The sequence below is a fragment of the Leptonychotes weddellii genome, chromosome 1 (assembly GCF_054177405.1).
Source record: "Leptonychotes weddellii isolate Sample4059 chromosome 1, ASM5417740v2, whole genome shotgun sequence".
Classification (NCBI taxonomy): Eukaryota; Metazoa; Chordata; class Mammalia; order Carnivora; family Phocidae; genus Leptonychotes; species Leptonychotes weddellii.
The window spans coordinates 143,475,219-143,493,250 of NC_138369.1; positions in this window are offsets into that span (position 1 = coordinate 143,475,219).

Genomic DNA, 18,032 nt, shown 5'->3' on the forward strand with positions numbered 1-18,032 from the left:
AGAGCCTGGTTTCTTTCCCAGGAGTGCAGAAAATCTACTTGGACAGTTAGAATCAACCCAAAGGCAGTAATTAAAGTGGAAAATTAAGAGCAAGTTCAGAAACAAAAGGCATCATCATTTCAGTCCAGATCCGAGGTGACGTAAGTCACAGGAGATAATGATGCAGCAACAAGAAGAAAGAAGACAAGGAGGAAGAAGAGCTACTCCTGGCTCTGCCTCTAATTTGTCCTTGGCTTTGAACAAGTTACTGAAACTCCCTGGACTTCTGGTCCTTGTCATGGAGAGGTAAAATGTGGGGATGAAGCATGAGCTCACCATAGGAAAGCAAATTTAATTGCTCTGCTGGGTACCAGGCAACCCTCTTTTTGATGCATTGCAAGACATCTCCAAAAGTGACTATATCTGTCTTAGAATCCAAAGAAAATGGGACTTTCTGGAGGTGATGAGCAAAGTAAAATCTCTCCTGTCTGGGCTTTCTCTGACTTGTGGAGAAGAAAAACTTTTAACACTTAAGCACATAAACAGCACATAATACATGTTGAAGTGAACAGTTTGTTGTGATTCATGCTAGTTCATTCACCATGATTCCTTATCATTAAGGGACATACAAGGATGCTGCATTTATTTTTTATAAAATGGAAAAATACCTGCCTTGACAACAGCTTGCAGCCTCACTGGTAATTAAATGCAAATTAAAGTAAGAGAACATTTTCATTTATCAGACTGGCAGAGATTAAAAGAGTATTATCCAGTGCTCACATGAACGTTTAAGGGAATGGGCACTTTCACATACCGCTGCTGGGAATGGAACCGATTGTTCTTTCCAGAAAGAACAATAATAATTTGGAGCCGCCATTTTTGCAACCTCAGGCTGAAAGACTGACTCCAAGCATGGTGGAGGAGGAAGAAAAAACTCTACCCCTGAAGTAACTGCATCATCCCCGAATTGTCCACCCTTGGCCAGCTTATTTTTTTTTTTTAATTTTTAATTTTTTTTTTTTAAGATTTTATTTATTTGTGAGAGAGAGAATGAGAGACAGAGAACATGAGAGGGAGGAGGGTCAGAGGGAGAAGCAGACTCCCTGCTGAGCAGGGAGCCTGATGTGGGACTCGATCCCGGGACTCCAGGATCATGACCTGAGCCGAAGGCAGTCGCTTAACCAACTGAGCCACCCAGGCGCCCCGGCCAGCTTATTTTAATAAGAGAAACAATGCCCTCATTCAGTGAGTGGTTAAACCCTAGGAGTCAGGTTTCTGTTATATGCAACTTATTTTGTATGTTAATGCAACTTATATGTTAATGCACCATCTTCCATGTAGGTTCTTATAAAGTCTATTTCCAACTTGTTTATCATGTTCTGTTGAGTTGTCAAATACAGGAACAATGACACTCTTAAAATCATTGCACCATGCAAGAAGTTTCGTTATTGGATGGGGCTTGTGCCCCCTTATTACCTCACTTCTTTCAAAATATCTTATCTATACACAAATATTTATTCTTCCTGATGAACTCTAGAATTACTTCTCAAGTTGGTCCAACCCATTTTACCTTTTGAATGTAACCATATTAAACCTATAAAATAATTTGGGAAGAATTCATATCTTGACAACATTTCATCTTTTCATTCTTGAGCATGGTATACCTGTCCGTTTTTTCCAAGCCTCTATATCTCTGAATAAAGGTTTGTAGCATTCTTCATATTATAATTTCTGCACAATTTTTAATGGTTACTGCTAAATATTTTGTTTTTATTGCTGTTGTTTATTTTTTTCTTATATCGTACAATTGGTTACGGTTAGCATATAGAAAAATCATTGATTTTCAAATATTTATCTTGTATTTGACTGTTCATTTACCCTAAGAGTTTTTCAGTTGATTCTTTTGTTTTCTATGTAATTGTATCATTTGTAAATAATGATGAATTCATCTTCTCCCTTTTAATAGTTAGACCACTTACCTCTGTTTATATATTTTGTTGCATTGAGAAGAGAAATTTTGAAAAAAATAGAAGTAGTCATGCTTTTTTGCTCTTGATTTTATAGGACATCTACTGTGCCCCCATACATACATTCTATTGTTGTTTTAAGATAAGTATTCTTATTATGTTAACAAACATTCTCCTATTCCTGGTTTTTAAAGAGTTTATAAAAATTTAAAAAATAGTGAGAAATATAAACCTAAATGTCCATTAATAAATTGCTTGAATAAATTTAAAACATACATAAAATGAAATACCACACACCCATTAAAAATAAAGATCAACGTTAAATTGTTTATAAACCAACGTGGGTATGTGGATCATAAAATTTGCAGTGATTCTAGATTTATTTTTTCCTTTATGCATTTTTGCAATTGTCTACAGTGATACAGCCACCCGAAAGATGCTGAGAGGCTGAGAAACAGTTGAGATGAGGGGACTGGCCAAGCCTCTCACATAGTAAGTTCTCAATTAGTGGGAGCTCTTACTGTTCTCTCATCAGTTAGGTGGACTTGTGGGCACATGGGCCCAGGTGTCATGTGATGAATGAAAGTGGGATTCATACTTCCACTCTTAGTGCCTCTATTACTCTTTTGAAACATTTTTCAAAATATTTGTAAAAGTTTTTCCATTCATTAATGAAGGCTTACACGGCCTGTCTGTCTCCTGTTCCCAAGGAAATGAGTACCTTTGCCTCTTCTTGGACTTTTTTTTTTTTCTTGCAGTGGGGTTATAGGTGAGCAAATGAGAAGAACCACCATTTGCCTTAGTGACCCAGAACTACCCATTTTCCTTTGTGTTTTTTCTCATGTCTCTGCTCAGAATCACTACCAAAACATCCTCTATAGCCAATGTGAGGATTAAGTAGCAAACACCTAAACATTAGAGAAAAGCATGGTATTTGAAAGTTATTTCCCCTAGTTTCAGAACTTTAATTAAGAAAACTGAGAAACCGCAAGTTTCTATATGATGTATGAATCACATTCTAGAAATGCAGGATCTTTTGATAAAAAATTGACTCCACTGATGCTTAACAAGGCCAATAGGTCACAGGATATCATCTCCCTGCCTTGGGCTGACTTTATTTAATAATCTAAAGACAGGGCGCCTGGGTGGCTCAGTTGGTTAAGCGACTGCCTTCGGCTCAGGTCATGATCCCGGAGTCTCTGGATCGAGTCCCGCATCGGGTTCCCTGCTCGGCAGGGAGTCTGCTTCTCCCTCTGACCCTCCCCCCTCTCATGTGCTCTCTCTCATTCTCTCTCTCACAAATAAATAAATAAAATCTTTAAAAAAAAATAATAATCTAAAGACAAATTAAACAGGAATATCATCTCTGTCGCCATTAAGAATTACTAAGAAAGCTTGACTCTGTCCCTTGATTACTTATGCTCTCAAAGAATTGGATTCCTCCCTCCCTCACTGACTCTCTTTCCCTCCTTTCATTCTATTACCTCCTTTTCTTTCTCCTCCCTCCTTTCCAGTCTCCTCCTCACCTGCCCTGTGCTTGAGCCTGCTGCCTTCTCTAAGAGTCACGTGAACAGGGGTAAAATCGGCAATGCTGCATGGGTTACCTGTCAGTCCACATTTGAAGCAGTCTCAGTCCTTCTCTGTAGAGACTAAAAATAGTCTATCATTGATATTTTCTTTCTATATAAGTAAAACATGGTAATCACTAAAAAAAGAACTACAGTCAAACAAAAAAAAATGAAAATGAAAGCATCTGTAATCTACCATCAAGAAAACCACTGTTATATTTAGAGTGTATATTTCCAGTGTTTTGCTATGTATATAAAATATTTTTTTACAAAAACTAGATCATAATCTCATACAATTTTCTAACCTATTACCTTTCCACTTAATCAGTATATAAATTTTTCCATGTCATCCAAAATTCTCTAACATTTTTTTTTCCATTTCAATTTAACAGATACTTCTTTAGAGCTACAATATACAACTCTGTTACCCTACACAAACCAGAGAAAAGCCAGACAAACACAGCTCTATTTGCAGATACAAAACAAATACAAGTCAGGTGTTAGAAAGTGGGTAGACAAGGTATTGTAAAAGTAAATACCCAGGAGATTAAACCTTGACCAGAGCTAAGAAAGAGCTCCTAAGGGAGTGACTCTACCTTGTAATGAGAATGCAGGTATTCTGGTGTATATCTGCTCTTATCAGAGGCTTCCTCACCTAGTTGGGTCTACCAGGTTTTCCTTTATATTTTAATATTATGTTTCATAACTCCTATTAGCCATCTGTGTGTAGATGGGCTTGTTTCTTTGCCTTTGTCAATCAAGAGTGTATTTGCTATCTAACAGGTGTCTCCTAGGCCTTTGATTAAAACAGGTTTACATAGGGAAAACAGCAACTGAGTATTTCTCTAGTCTGGCTTGAACCTCAGAACTGTCTGCTGAATGCACTGCAGGTACGTTGCCTGGATTCAAACGCCAGACAAGAGACATTGGGGAAAGTTTCTCTCTCCCTAAGCTTATTTCCTCATCTGTAAAATGGGGGCAATTATACCACTTCATTAATCTGTCATGGAGATCAAGTTAGAAAGTTTATGTGATTATCGGGCTTAAAGTTAGCATTATTATTATTGATATTATCAGTAGTAGCAGTATGAATTCATCCGTTTGGCTGACAATGGCAGAAAGGGAGAAAAATGGAAGCCTGATGTCTCATACAACTGCATATTCCCAAATGACTAGTGGTTTCCAGTCACAAAAGTGGTTTCCAGATTTCTCCTAGTACCTCTGGTATGGGGTCCCTCACCAAGACCACGTAGAGAGGCTACAGGGTCCCTCTCCTGCTATGCTCTAGACCACTTCATTGCCTGAAGGTTTTCATTCTTTCTTGTCTACTCTGCATCATTTCGTCAGATTATTGTCCCTACTCTCTATACAACTGGAACTCATTCCCTTTAAGAAATATTCTGAGTAGGACCTTTTGGGATAAAAGCACCAAATATTCTTGACATCAAGGAAGTCCCAGAATCCCTTTCCTAAACCAATCCTCTCAGTTATATGCCCTATTTGGTCCCTCCTCTTCTGTCAGCAGAATCCAGACCCATGATCTCTCTTCTCCATTTCTGCTATGTTTTGTGGGGTATCTTATTTACATTATATATTTGCTCTGACTAATTTGGAAGTCAGGTGCCCCTGCTTTTTTTTCTGTCTAGTAAATATCCATCTCTAATTTTATATTTAGAGAGAAAAGATGGAATGAGGAAAACAGATATTTGAAATATGCAACTCAGGATAACATTCAGGATATCAAATTATGCAGGAAGTCCACAGTCAGATATTTAGGTCAGCAGATTTCTTACTTCTCCAAGAAGGAAAGAATATATTTATAACTATAATCATTGGAGTAAATGTTCTGCTTTGATATGGAGACTTGAGAAAGCAGAGGAGTAATTTACTACTTTTTATTTTTTTAATTTTATTTTATTATGTTATGTTAGTCACCATACATCATTAGTTTTTGATGTAGCGATCCATGATTCATTGTTTTCGTATAACACCCAGTGCTCCATGCAACTACTTTTTATTTTTGAGGGTAGGATCTTAACTTATGGGTCTCAGGGCCTTAATGTCCTCATCCAAAAATGGATCGAATAATACCTGCCAACATCATAGAAATGTCATGAGGCTAACATCGTATGTGTGAAAGTGACTTTCAAATATTGAAAGTTTTGTAAAAGTTAATTATTATCATTTTTAAATGAGCTGGCTCTTTCTTAGGTATGGTATCTTAAGAAGACCATGGAGGAGATGTTGTAAGTTACCCTCCAACAAATTTCACAGATATTTAAGGAATAAAATATATATTCCTTGCAGATTTATTTCATGTATTTCAGGTCCCAAGGATTTCTAGGAAGTTTTAAATTTGGTTATGATATTAAACAAAACAGCTAAGAATATTTAACGGACTTGATGTCACCTACCAATTAAAGAGAGTTTTTGTGTGTGTTTCAGATGTTTAATCCTTCATGCTATAGCATTAGCACCTCTGATGTTTTTTCTCTACAGATTCAAGGCTGGCCACAGAAGTAGATGGCAGGTGCAATCGCTGAGGGTTGACATCTGGTCTCAGCAAAGCTGGTACTGCAGTGACATAATTTCCTTCCACTGATCAGCTGGTGCCACTCCTGCTTTGTGACAACTTTTTGGAAGAGCAGAACCGTCATGGCCCTTGAGGCAGACTGACCCGGCTTCAAGTTTTAGCTGGGTCTTTTCACTTTAGTTATTTTCCTTCTGTATTTTTTTTTGCTTTATTTTTATTATTTTTTTAAATTTTTAAGCCGTAGATAGTCCTACCTTGCAGTATGTTTGAGGACTAAATAAGGTGAGGAGTATTAAGTAACAAACCTGGAATTTAAAGATTAAAAAAAAAATTCCTTTCTTTCTTCTTCCTCTACCTCCAAACTGATGCTCTGGCATCTCCAGCTGAGTCCCCAGCCACTTTCCTTGAGCCAAGCGAGGGTCAAGTTAGCATCGAGCTCAGTTGCTGCGTATCCTCCATTTGGAAGGATTCTGCTGTACAAGCCTATTTCCTAGGTAGGGTGCTAATTGGTTGGTCATATGGAATATAAGTGAATTCAGATCTGTGTCTTGATGAATGCCTGATCATTGAATATGCATCTATTTATCATAGGATAGCAATGACAATTTTTCTCAGAAAGAAACTTTTCTGATTTACATATATGTGGCTGATGCATGAAGTAGGTTTTATAAATCACTATGTCATCACCACAAAAAATGCCCTCTAGCCATATTAAAAAGAGCCCATGACAAGGGGCCTATCAAATTGAATGGAAAGGCCATAAAACCATCAGTTCATTTGACATAAAACTGATATATTATGTGTTAATGCTTCAAGTAGAACCCAGGACCCCATTCATCACACAGTCTGCTCATTGGCTAGGTTCTGAGCTGTGTGTTAATGAAACTGTCACGCTCCGCTCAAGCTGCAGATTGCAGGCCCCAGTCAGCCCTGGGGACCTACACACCAGAAAATGTTCCCACAGAAAATATGTTTTGTTCACTAATGAACTTTTCTGGGAGAAAGTTGTATCAGGACGGAGGTCACACAGCTTCTTGGGGGATAGTGTCTTCACGTGTAAAGGGTGAGACTAGATCCATGGTTCTCAGTAAGACAAGTGCATCAGACTTATCTGGCTAGCCTATAAAAGTGTAGGGGCTAGGGCCCCATCCTAGGGCAGGACCTGGACATCCCCAGCTTTAAAAAGATCTCTTAGTGATTCCAGTGCTCACCCTGGGTTTAGGCTTTTTTTTTTAAAGATCTATTTATTTGAGAGAGAGAGACCATGAGCTGTGGAGGGGGCTGGGGGGCAGTGAGGGAGAATCATCAAGCAGACTCTCTGCTGAGCATGGAGCCCAACACAGAGCTTGATCCCAAGGCCCTGAGATCATGACCTGAGCCAAAATCAAGAGTCCAACACTCAACCGACTGAGCCACCCAGGTGCTCCCCCCGGGCTTAGCTTTTTTTTTCTTTTTTAAGATTTTACTTATTTATTAGAGAGAGACGGAGAGCATAGAGGGAGAGTGAGAGGGAGAAGCAGACTCCCCGCTGAGCGGAGAGCCCAACATGGACCCTGAGATCATGACCTGAGCCAAAGTCAGACGCTTAACTGACTGAGCCACCCAGGCGCCCCTAGGTTTAGCCTTTTTACTCAGTGTCATTACAGCACTAACAGCATCAGCATCTACTGGGAGCTTATTAGAAATGCAGAACCTCAGACCTACCAAATCAGAATCTGAATTTTAACAAATCGCCAGCGACTCAATGCCCATTAAAATTTGAGCAGCATTAGAGAAGTGTTTCACAGCCTTGGCCCCATATTAATATGTCTTGGGAAGCCTTTAAAATCCCAATGCCCAGCTGTGTCACGGACTCTAATCAAAACCTCTAGGAGTGGAACCCAGGCATCAGGGTTTTATCTCCCAGATGATTCTAATGTGTAGCCATGCTTGAGAACTACCACCTTAGAACTTCATTTACAGTTTACACCTGAGGCTTCAGCTGGTCCTGAGCACATGACTATGATGGGAGTACGCAGAATCACTGATTTAAGGAGGCGGCTCGCGGTAACAGCAGAAAGGAGAGAGGCATTCTTTATTGAGCTCCTCTTCACCAGGTATTGTTTCATTCTTTTATATATACCTTCAAGACAATGTTACCAAGTAGGAATTGTTAAATATTTTTTAAATGAGAAAATTGTGGCTCAGAAACATAAAGTGATTTGCCCGAGGTTATATAGCTAGTGAGCACTGTGCATCCCACGCTAGAAGTCCTGCTCTACTATATTACCCTCTCCTCTCCTTCCATTGCTCCTCTCCCTCTGTACCTCCCAGGATATATTAGGGGTTTTTTTTTAGTGGGAGCACAGTTTCAGAAGTGACAGGTAGAAATAGGATGATTGCTCTTTCCCAGATCATTATTTTTTTTAAAGTATCATCAGAATGGAAGGTAGAGAAATATCCAAACTCAAAGCTTTCAGGGATAGGATCAGTAGAAACCTGGAGGAGCCCAGAATCGCCCAGCTGGGTGGTGGTGCCAGGTGGGACCTTATCTTAGTGTCTTCACTCCAGTTGACTAATGCAATCTCCTTAGAATGTAATGAACGTACTGCTGTGTGAAATTTAGTGCTCACTTAAAAAAGACAAGAACACAGCTTGAGATATAATTGACATACAATAAGCTGCACAAATTTAAAGCATACAGTTTGATAAGTATTGGTGTATATATACCTTTGTGAAACTATCACCACAATCAAGGTAATGAACATGTCTGCCATCCCTCAGATTTTTCTTTCTCTTTTGTTAAAGATTGTATTTATTTATTTATTTATTTGAGAGAGAGTGTGCATGAGAGAGAGTGGGGGCAGGAGGAGGAACAGAGGGAGAGGGACAAGCCGACTCCACACTGAGAGCTGAGCCCAAGGGGGGCTAGATAATATAACCCTGAGATCATGACCTGAGCCGAAATCCAGAGTTGGCCGCTTAACTGACTGAGACACCCAGGCACCGCTCCAAATTTTTCTTTGTGCTTCTTTGTAATAACTCCTTCCTGTCCCTCCCCACTCCCGGGTAACCACTGATCTGCTGTCAGTAGAGATAAGTTTGCCTTTTCTAGAATTTTGTACAAATGGAATCATACAATGTTTACTCCTTTATTAGTCTGGCTTCTTTCCATAATTATTTTGAGATTCATCCAAATTGTTGCATGTATCAAGTGTTTGTTCTTTTTATCATTTACCCATTTACCAGATGAGGGGCTGTGATACAGTAAGAAATATATATTTGGGGGCACCTGGGTGGCTCAATGGGTTAAGCATCTGCCTTCGGCTCAGGTCATGATCTCAGGGTCCTAGGATCGAGTCCTGCATCAGGCTCCCTGCTTAGCAGGGAGTCGTCTTCTCCTTCTCCCTCTGCCCCTCCCCCCTCTCACGTTCTCACTCGCTTTCTCAAATAAATAAATAAAATCTTAAAAAGCATTAAAATAAAATAAAATATTTGGGTTTTGTCCCTGGTTCCTGACACAAAAATCTTAAAATGCTTGGAATTCTCTGAGGAATGAGTGTCTTTGGGATACTATACTAATGAGATGACTCTTGGCTGAAAGACCCTTAGATAGCTTCAGGATGGAAGCTGGTCACCAGAGAGACCAGGGCATTTTGGAACATTCAGCCCTCCCTCCCCCCCATCTCCAGGGAGGGGAGAGGACCTAGAGATTGAATTAATTACCAATCACCAATGATTTAATCAATCATGCCTTTGTAAGAGAACACCCATAAAACCTCCTAAACAATGAAGTTCAGAAAGCTTCCAAGTTGGTGAGCACACCAAGGTCCTAGAAGGGTTATATACCTAGAGAAGGAATGGAAGCTTCATGTCCCTTCCCCCATACCTTGCCTTATTCATCTCTTCCATCTATCTGTTTTTTAGTTGTATTGTTTATAATAAACCGATAATAGTAGGTAAAGTGTTTTCTGAGTTCTGTGAGCAATTCTAGCTAATTATCAACCCTGAGGAGAGGGTAATAAGAACCCCTTTAGTCTAGTCAGTCAGAAATACTTCCAGAGACTTGTGAGTGGAATCTGAAGTTGGTGAAGTCTTGTGGTTCTAAGCCCTAACCTGTGAGGTCTGTGCTAACCCCAAGGAGTTAACTTTAGAATTGAACTAAATTGTAGGACACCCAGTTGGTGTCCAGAGAGTTGGAAACCTCATTGTTGGTGTGGAAAACAAAACCCCATTCATTTGGTGTCAGAGGTATTATGAATAAAAACAGGTCAGACAGGTGTGGTTGTATTACCCCTAAACTGGAAAACCCAAACTAAGTTTCTGTGAACATTATGTATGAGCCTTTGTATGGTCGTATGTTTTCACTTCTCTTGGATAAATATCTAGGAGTGGAATGGCTGGGTCATATAGAAGGTGTATGTTTAACTTTATGAGAAAATTCCAAACTATTTTCCAAAGTGGCATTTTATATTCCCAAAAGCAGTACATGAGAGTTTCATATGTTCCATATATTTACCTACACTTAATATGTTCAATCTTTTAAATTTTAGACATTCTAATAACATCTCCTTGTGGTTTTAATTAGAATTCCCCTAATGACTAATGAGCATCTTTTCATATATTTATTGGAATGTGTGTGTGATCCATTCTAATTTTTGCCCCCTTTTATGGAGTTGTTTCCCTATTATTGCATTTTGAGGGTTCTCTATACATACCGGATAAATGTAATTTATGTGATTTAAAAATATTTTCTTCCAATCTATGGCTTACCTTTTTTTTAAAAGATTTTATTTATTTTAGAGAGCATGCAGGTGGAGTGAGGGAGGGGCAAAGGGAGAGGGAGAGAGAGTCTTAAGCAGACTCTGCACTGAACCCACTCAGGATGAGGATAACATGCCAGGTAGGGTATTCCTGGTTGTAGGTTGATTTTCTTTAAGCACTTCGAACATATCATGCCACTCTGTTCTGGCCTTCAAAGTTTCTTCTGAAAAATCAGCAAATAGCCCAATGGGATTTCCCTCTTACTAACTAATTGCTTATCTCTTGCTGCTTTTAAAATTCTCTCTTTATCTTTAATCTTTGAAATTTTAATTATTATGTGTCTTGGTGTGGGCCTCCTTGGGCTCATCTTGTTTGGAACTGTGTGTTTCTTGAACCTGAATGTCTATTTCCTTCCCCAGGTTAGGAAAGTTTTCAGCTATTATTTCTTCACATTTTTCTGCCCCTTTTACTTCTCCTGGAGCCCCTATAATGCAAAATGTTTGTTTGCTTGATGTTGTCCAAAAGAACACTTAACCTATCCTCATTTCATTTTATTCTTTTTTTTTTTCATCTTTATGACCATTACTTTGAACTCTTTATCAGATAGATTGATTATCTCCATTTCATTTAGTTCTTTTTCTGAGGTTTTGTCTTGCTTTTTCATCTGGAGCATTTTTCTGTCTCCTCATTTTGCTTAATTTTCAGTGCTTGTTTCTATGAAGTAGGTAGAGCAGCTGCTTTTCCTAAGCTTGAAGGAATGGTATTGTATGTTGTCATCCCCTGTGTAGACTGTGTGTACCTGGTGACTTTGGCTGGCTGGAGCTGTGACTGGCATGGGCTGGGGATCTTGGGGAACTCTGTGCTGGGGCTGCTCTGGTGGGATGGCCAAAGCTGAAGTGGGTGTAGACCAGGGCAGCCCTGGGGCTGTCTGCATAGGGAGCACCTTGGCAGGGTAGTTTAAACTGAAGTGGACACAGGCCAAGCTGGTCTCAGTGCTCTCTGCACAAAGGGTGCCCTGGCAGTTAAGGCTAAAGTGGATGTCCTGGGATTCTCTGAGCTTGGGGCACCCTGGCGTGGCTGCTGAAGCTCAGGTAGGATACAGGCTGGAGGTCCTGGTGGAGTACTGGAGCTGAGGCAGGCTTGGGCTAGTGTTCCTGGGGTGCTTCATATACAAGATGCCCTGTAAGAGGAGCTAGAGCTGAAGTGGCATGAGCCAGGATGCCCCAGAGCACTCTACACTGGGGATGTCCTAGCAAATTGTCTGGAGCTGAAGTGGTGTGGGCTTGGAGTGTTGTGGGGGTGCTTATACACCTTTGTCACCTTGGGAAGATGACTGGAGCTGTAGGGAATGCTGACCAGGAGTGTGCCACTGTGTACCACACTGGGGCTGCCTGAGCAAGATAGCTTAGGCTGATGTGGGATAGGGGGCCAGGGGTCACCGTGGCGGTAGGCCAGCTAGGGCCCCCAATCTCTGCTCCCATCCACACTATTAAGGTCGAGAGGGAAATGCAAACCATGGTGTTTGGCAGCCATTCCAACACAGAGAGCATTCCAGGAGCTCCCGCATCATTTGACAGCATTCTAGGGCAATATTCTAGTTGCTCTTTTAAACTGGGGCTTTTTTTCTATGCCCAGGACATCTGGGGCTCATGTGGACTAGGGACCTGGGGCTTACTGAGGTGGTAGGCCAGCTATGGCATCTAAACCACGCTCTTATTTGCACTACCAAGGAGGAGAAGGAGCATAAACCATGGTGCTCACCAGCCCCTTCGACTGCAGAGAATTCCAACAGCTCCCCTGCTGTTTGGCAGAGTTCTAGGGCTGGATCTTTTATATTCTAGTTGCTCTTGTGAACTGTGGCTTTTTTTCTGTGCCCCAAGGCAGATGAATCTGCTCACTGTTCCTCAGTACCATCCCTCCCTACTATAGTTTGCAGATCAGGAATGGTGGTTCCCTTTGCTACCATGTCTCCATCTCTCTTGCGGTTCTCTCTGTGGTCTATCTTTTGCTGTCCAGAAGCTGTTCACTCAACCCTTCATTCTTCTTCAGGGGGAACTGCTCTATAAATAGGTGTAAATTTGGTGTGTCTATGGAGAGGGTGAGTTTAAGGTCTTCCTGTGTTGCCATCTGGACCACTGCCTGTTGTTATTAAAATATGACCTAAGTATGGCAGAGTATATACATCTTAAATATAAGTTCAAGATACATAAAACATTGGATAAATTCTAGATTCTTTCCTCATGTCCATCCCAAACATACCCTTTCCATCAAATATTAGTTTATCTTATCTTTTTTGAATTTTCTATAAAGGGAATCATACAGTATGTACTCATTTTATCTGTATTAATTCATTAAAAGTTATATCTTCATGATTTATCCATATTGTTGTGAGGAAAAATAGTCCTCTTTTTCCCGGCTTTGTAGCACTCTATTGTAAGAATATACAACAATTGACCCATTCTTTTATTGGTAAGTTCAGAGCTATTATGGGTAATACTTTGAACATTCCTGTACATGTATTTTGGTATACATATGTACACATCTATATTGTGTGTATTACTAGAATGGACTTGATGGATTGTAAAGCAGGTCTACTCTTAGCTTTGGTAGATCTTGCAAATCAGTTTTCTAAAAGGGTTATGTCAATTTACTTTCCTACAAGCAAACTGAATGAGAGGTTCGTTTGTTTCACATTCTTGCCAAAATCTTGTAATTTAGGTTTTCACTTGTTTATTTTCATTTTAGCCATTCTTCTCTGCGTGTAGTGGTATCTCTTTGTGGTTCTATTTTTTAGCTTTCTGAAAATTAATGATGTTGACCATTTTTCATGTGCTTTTGATTATTTTAATATCCTCATTTATGAGGGGTGTGTTTTTCTATTTTGCTTATATTAAGTTTACTTCTTTTTCTTATTATAAATTTCTTTATATAATATGAATAGGTGTCCCTTGTCTTTTTTTTTTTTAAGATTTTATTTACTTAGAGACAGAGCACAAACAGGAGGAGGGACAAAGGAGGGGGAAAGGGAGATGGACAAGCAGACTCCCTGCTGAGTGGGGATCCCAATGTGGGGCTCATTCCCAGGACCCTGAGATCATGAGCTGAGCTGAAGTCAGATGCTTAACTGACTGAGCCACCCAGGCACCCCAGGAGTCCCTTGTCTTATACATGTATTTCAAATAATGTATCCCAGATCGTGGCTTCCATTTTTGTTCTCTTAATATGTCTTTTTAAAAAAGTTTTCTTGAGGTATAATTTACATGTCATTAAATTCATCCATTTTAAGTGTATGGCTTGAAGATATTTAGTGAATTTATTCAGACAACCACCACTATAACCTAGTTTTAGATTTAATTTCCAGAACCAGAAGTTGGAGGGGTAAAATTTATCATATTCTATACTTTGGTTTTGTAGGGAGGGTTCACCCCACAAAGAGGGTTCATGTCATTGTAGCCAGATGTCCCACAAGTCAATAGTTTTATCATAAACATAAAATCTTAATTGTAATGCAGTCTAGTTTATTAATCCATTCTTTCATGATTAAAACTTCTTGTGTCGTAAGAAGTACAAGGGAATTTTTCTCTTATCTTTACTCTGAGAACCAGGTAGGACTCTTGGAGATAAACCTCACAAAATTCACATGGGGGGGCCTTCCCTTATGCTGGGGCCCCAGTAATGTTCATTTCTTAAGCTAGTTCACACTCAGTCTTCAACAATTAGCCATTTGCCCTGTAAGTGATTTACTCTTGCTGGTTCCAGCAGTGTCTTCTGCTCCCAGTAGGCTGTGATTCTCTCTATTCCTCTGTCTCCCATTTTCAGAGCAGTTTGCCCTGTGACTTCAATTCTCTGATGTATCTAAGAGATTTATTCAGATTTATCTGATTGTCAGGTTGGGGTGAGAGTGATGATTTCCAGGCTCTTTACATGTTGGACCAGAAACTGGAATTCCTTATGTTTACTTTTGATACTGATTTCTAGCTCAATACTATGGTCAGGAAATATATTCTGCATTATTCCAACTCTTGAAAGTTGTTGACAGTTGCTTTGTGGAGAGCATATGGTCTGCTTTGGTCAGCCTTTCCCATGTACCTGAAGAGAAAATGTATTCTGCAGTTGTTGGGAGTAGTATTCTATATAGGTCAATAAGGTCTGTTTGTTCTATTACTTATTGAGACAGATATAGGAAATATCCCAATAGGGTTATGGATTTATTTGTTTTTTCCTGTAGTTTAACAAAGGCTTTGTTATTAGATGTACACAAGTTAAGGATTGTTATATCTCCCTTGAAATGAGCTTTTTATTATTGTATCTCTAACACTAGTAATATTTCTTACCTTAAAGTCTATATTAATGTAGTTACACCATATTTAGGTTAGTGTTTGCATATGATTTTTAAATATATTTTTAATTTCAACATTTCTGTGTTCTTACATTTAAGGTGATTCCATTCAAAATATAAAATAGTTGGGTTTTTTTGTTTGTTTGTTTCTTGTGTTTTATGCTTATAATCTGAGCTTCCAATCCTTGCCTTTCAGTTAGAAAATTAAGGTTACTGCTATTAATGTAACTACTAATATATTTGCTGTTTAAATCTACCATATTTTATGTGTTTTATATGTGTCTTCTCTGCTTTGTTCCTCTTTTTTCCTTCTTCTGAAGTGTTTTTATTCCATTTTCCTTTCTGTTGGTTTTATGGTAATATGTTCTCTTATACTTTCAGGCAGTTAGCCTGGAGATAACATGCATCCTGACTAATTACTTTGTATTTAGCTAGTACTTTTACCACTTTCTGAGTCATGCAAGAATCTTACAACATTTTTAACTCATTAACAAACTCTGCATTTTTATTGTATTTATATTATATTTTGAATTATATTTATTTTATTGTCAATATGGGTTTACAGTTGACCCTTGAACAACATGAGTTTGAACTATATGGGTCCATTCACATGTGGATTCTTTTCAATAAATACGGCCTAGAACTGTACATGTATTTTCTCTTTCTTGTGATTTTTCTTAAGATTTCCTTTTCTCTAAATTACTGTATTATAATACAGTATGTAGTACATATCACATGCCAAATATGTGTTAATTGACTGTTTATGTTTTGGGAAAAACTTCTGGTCAAAAATAGGTTATTAAGTTTTGGGGAAGTCAAATGTTACATGTGGTTTTTTGACTGTCCCTAACCACCCATTGTTCCAGGGTCACCTGCACTTGTTTGTTTTCCCCTGTTGGTGCTCTTTATTCCTTCTTGCATTAACGGTCTTCCATTTGGAACATTTTTCTTCTGCCTAAACTCTTTTTAGTAAATAAGGTTCTATAAGCAATAAATTCAATTTATATTTGTCTCAGAGACATTGATTAATCCTCAGTTTTAGAGGACATGTTAACTGGAAATGGAATTCTGAATTGGTAGTTGCTTTCAATATTTAAACATATCAATGCATTATCGTCTGGCTTCCAGTGTTTCTTGTATAAAATTAGCTGTTTTATTGTAGTTTTTTAAAATCCCATAATACTTTAAGATGTATTATTTTTCCAGCAGTTTTTTTATGATGTACCTGAGTGTGATGAAACTGAGCAGCAGTTTCTTCTCTTCCCCCTGCCCCTTTCTTCCTCTTTCATCATCTAAATATTACTTGGGGTTTGAATAGCTTCTTCAACCTGTGGCTTGATTTGTGTGTGTGTGTGTGTGTGTGTGTGTGTGTGTGTGCGTGCCACTTTGGAAAATTTGTAGTTATGATCTCTTTAAATAATATTAATGGGGTGCCTGGGTGGCTCAGTCTGTTAAATGTCCGATTCTTGGTTTTGGCTCTGGTCATGATCTCAGGGTCCTGGGATCAAGCCCTGTGTTGGGCTCTGGGCTCAGCTCAGAGTCTGCTTGTCCCTTTCCCTCCCCCTTTCATGCTCACACTCTTTCTCTCAAATAAATAAATAAAATCTTTAAAAGATTTATGGCCCATTCTCTTTCTCTTTTCCTTCTGGGAATCCAATTACATGTATGTTAGGTGCTTTTACTTTTACACTTTACTGAATTTTCTATGTTTTTTGCTCTCTAAACTTCAGCCTAGAGATTTTCTGTGTTATCTTCCTATTCACCAATCCTCCCCTCTGCTGTGTCTAATGTTCTATTAAACCCATCTATGAATACTAAAGTTCATTTTTTTAGTTTTGAAATTTTACTTAAATTCTAATTTATCATCTTTTCATCTGTCTTCTCAAATATATTAGTTATAGTTGTTTTGAAGTTTTGTCTCCTAATGAATGAATCTGGAATACCTGTGGGTTTGTTTCTGTTGTCTGTTATTTCTCTTGGTTTTCAGTCATTTAGTCCTGTTTCTCAGTGTGCTTGGTAATTTTTGTGTGTGTGTGGAATGCCAGTTGTTATGTATAAAAAAAACCAAAAACTGAGGAGACTTCAAATTATGGTTATCTTCTTCTAGAGATTTTTATCTTCTAGCAGACAGATAGAGCATGGGCAGATCACTTTGATCCAATCTAGATCCAATCTAGATCCAAACTAGATCCAAGTCTGATCTAGTTCTGGTTTGTCCTTACCCCTGAGATTCTTAGGGTTCTCAGGGGAATACCTATATTATTTGTGAGACCTGAACTTCAATTTTGAGCTATTGTGATATATCGTAAAGAAATATATATTTGGTCTTCATCCTCATTCCAAGCACAAAGCCCTAAAACCCTTGGGGATTTCTTAAGGGATAAGAGTGATAAATGTGTCTTTTTATTCATAGCAAGCCTCTTTCAACCACACCTTACTTTATGTTAATGAGATAACTTTTGGAAAGCCCCTAAGGATAAGAATGGGGACTGGTTGCCAGGGAAACCAACCATATGATTAGAGGGTTGGATCTTTCAGCCCTACTCCATGATCTCCAGGGAGTGAGAGGGCCTGGAGGTTGAGTTAGTCACTAATAACTAATAATTTAATCAATCATGTCTATGTAATGAAGCCTCCATGAAAGTCCCTGAACTACAAGGCTCACAGGGCTCTTCAGTTGGTGAACACATGGAAGTTCTTGGAGGGTAGTACAACTGGAGAGGGCATGGAAGCTCTCTCCCCCTTCCTACTACCTTACCCTATGCATCTTTTTTATCAGGCTGTTCCTGAATAGTATCCCTTTATAATAAACAAGCAACTTAGTAAGCAACTATTTTCCTGAGTTCTGTGAGCTATTTTAGCATACTGTCAAATCCCAGGGTAATAAGAACCTCTGATTTATA